Source organism: Mytilus trossulus, chromosome 4 (genome assembly GCF_036588685.1).
Source record: "Mytilus trossulus isolate FHL-02 chromosome 4, PNRI_Mtr1.1.1.hap1, whole genome shotgun sequence".
In the NCBI taxonomy this organism is placed as follows: Eukaryota; Metazoa; Mollusca; class Bivalvia; order Mytilida; family Mytilidae; genus Mytilus; species Mytilus trossulus.
In genome coordinates, this window is record NC_086376.1 from 36820193 (window position 1) to 36823921 (window position 3729).

Consider the following 3729-nt stretch of genomic DNA (forward strand, 5'->3'; position numbering starts at 1 on the left):
TGCAATTTCCATGATATGGAGCTAATTGTACATAAAAGTTGAATTAGTTGAATTCCATTTTAAAGAGTTCACTTAGTCAGTAAAAATAATCATTTTACAAAGATTGGTGTATCTGTTTGGTTTCATATGAAACCTTTTTTTCTTCTTCTATAGGATAGTTAATGGTTCAAATATATGCCTGTTGAGAATAATATTACATGCAAGTTTTCCAATAAAATATGATGATACTGTTGTCCAAAAAGGTCCAATGTAAGGGTCTTGTTGCACTCAGGCTTTTTGTATCATGTCAATTTAGCATAGAAATTACCAAACAAATTTCTCTTTCCCATAGCTTCTATAAGCAATTTTATATGTAAATATGTGTTACGGCCTAAATTGACCCCAAATTATTTTTAGTCTTGCATGGCCTAGGACCATGTTATTACTGTGTGGTGTTCTATTTTTTAACTTTTCATTCCAGTTAAAGCACATTGAAATATAAGAAAGAATTTTTATAGCAAAATTGCTTCACAAATTTTTATTCTGTTGAAAAAAAATCACAATTTGTTATAAGCAACCCCCCCCCCCCAATTTTTATAAGTACTTTGGTTGCTGTTTTCCAGATTCCCTACAACATTATATATTTCACTTTCTATTCTTTAACTGATCAATATTATATTACAATTTAACACATTATTGTCATATTCTCTCCTTACTTTCTTGAAGCCAAAACTAAACAGAGTATTTGATTGCTATATTGTTGACCATCAGAACTCTCTTTTTATTATCCTTACAAAAATACAATGCTTTTTAATTAAAGATGGCGTAAATTTGTACTTTTATTGACAATTCCCCAGTGACTTGAATTCACATGAACTAGCTACTTTTAACAAATGCAAACACAGATTTATGATTTTTTTGCATCTTGTTTACATATTTGTACTAGAATTATAGTATGCAGATTAGATATACTAGTACTGGAAACTTTCTTTAAAATGCAAAGGTTATCTGATTTTATTTCAGAAAAAAGTCAGTAAAATGGCTTTCATTTTTATGATTGAAAAAATAAGGGGCTATAAAGGGGAGATAATTTTGACATAGTAGAAATTAGAATCCTGACTGCATAAGTAGTAGTTTGATATGAAAATTTCCATATTATTTTAAAGTAGGTATGAAAGTAAACTGGATCAAGAATGTTAAAATAAAATATGTTTTTGCAAATTTGGACGACAATTAATTGCAATTATGTACCATTTCAACAATAGATATAGTACAGACTTGCAAATCCATACCATTACATCACAGGAAGTAGTATGGTTGTCTGAGCGAAGCCAATTGGAAGTATGTACCTCTTAGTGAAGCTAATTGGGAGCACACCCTCTGTCTTGTTGCGAAGCTGATTGGAAGCAGTACATATATACCTCTGTCTGCAAAAGCTAATTAGAAGTAGTACCCCTGACAAAGAGGTCCCAATTAGAAGTACGTAACTCTGAGGGAAGCCAATTGGAAGCATGTACCTCTGCAAAATTTGATTAAACAATATTCAACAAATTCTATTTAACATTCTTTTCAAAGTTTGATGTCATACCAACTCTCATTTTCTATTTGTAATTACTCCCCTTGTTGATATTGTGACCTGCAAATTATCACTTCACCATTTTGTACTTGCCTGTGGTTTATATCCTGATGAAGATGCACTAGAAACAGAAACATGTAGATAATATAAGTTTTAATTTACTACAGCACATCCCTAAGTTCTAGTATTGTTATAATTGAGGGCCAAATTTTTTAAAGTCAATTATTAAGGTGCATAATTTTAGTTTATGCATCTTCAAATGATAATTTATCTTACTGTAACTTTTTGACAGCCAAGGTTAATTAAGATCTATAGGGAGACTGATATAAGTTTGCTATCAAGGACAATATGATACAGTTACAGGGGAGGTAATGATGTCACTAATGTCAAATGTTACTTTTGGCCATTTCAAATAGTTACATATTAGGAAAAGATTAATTTTTTGACTAATTTTTATCATTCAGACTGATTTAACATGAAAATGAGTTTATGGACCCCTTTTTTAAAAATGACATTAGGTTTGAAAATGTATCAAGATTATTTGTGCCAATTTAAATAAATCACCAATGGAAAGTTTTTAAATAAGATAAATACACAGCCAAAGATGATATGTTGTTTTTTCTTTTACTAAAATCCGGTATAAAATCTGTTATAAAGATGCCAATTTGAAGAAATCACCAATGATATATTTTAAATAAGATAATATAAACATCCAAAAATGATGTTTTTATTTTACTAAAATAATGAAAACAGTTAAAAATGAATTATTTCAAAAGAATTGTTACACAAATTTAACTCAAAATACTCTAAATATGTAGAGATGATATTCCAGTTTTGTTTCTTTTACAAAACCCCACTTGAGTTTATCTTTTAAAACAAAAATATTCAGTCTTCAGGTTATTTATTTAAAAATGGATTTCCTGAAAGTTGGCTTTTGAGGCTTGAATTTCTTTTCTTTACACTATTGAACCTTAACCAAACAGATACACTAGTTTTCTCTGCCAATTAAAAGTGGTGTGTTTACTAGCAGCTCGAAAAGATTTGCTATTTCAGTTATTGTTTGGATATACAAGATAATATTTTTTATTTATACTGTGTTTTTTTTCAATATAGCCTCAACATATCATATTCAAAACATTCCTAAATTTTCTATTATAGCTTTAAATTTTACAATAGACATATATTACATTTTGGTTTTTTTATGCATACTACAAGATTTTTTTGTCATTTTATGACGCATGTTACTGTACATATGTTTATTTTATACCTTTTTTTTTAATTCGTCCCTTTATTTGTAAGTAAACAAACAAGCATCTTTTCTCTTATTAATTTAATATAATTTTATCAAATTCATATACAGTTTGTACCATCAAGCTTCTGTTTCTACAGAACTTCTTTGAAATTTTATCTCTATTTTTTCCATCATGTCAGCATTAATAAAAACTATAACCACTTCCCTTAAAAAAATTATAGTTATCAATGCCAAAATTAAAGTAACTTGCATCTTTCAGAAATTGTTTAAATCAATAAAAATCAGTTAAGATAAAACTATGCCTTTCAATGAAATAAAGAAGAATGGTCATTAACATTAATAAAAAAAAAATCCCTGTATAAAAAATTGTGCTTATTTTATATATAAAAAAAAACAACTACCAACAATCTAAAACTTACAGCAATCCTATCAATTAATACTTAGAAATACATTGTACTAGGAACAAACTTATTATATCAAACATTACAAACTATATATAACCATACAAAATCAGAAACTTTATTATATTTATAGAGTCTATTATCTTTTGATCAGTTAGCAGTATTATTCCTTCAAAGAAAATATTAATTCTACTAATCATATAATTCTTTCATTTTGTTTCACATAAACTCTCATTAAATCATCCACAAGTACAGCTACAATCCACTATTCAACCATATTTTATGTAAAAAAACACACGTTTTGGTTAAACTAAAAATTTTAAAGAATGAGCCATCAATACATGTCTAATCTATAAAAGTATTCAAATGTAAATTGAAAAGATGTACTAAAGGGACGAAACTCACAAGGCCAAACTGACACATTAAATTGATTTTTCCATTAAAATATTTTGTTCATTATTTCATAAATAAAATTTATGTTTATCACATATTCAAAATTATCTCTAAAACAGTTTTTCAAA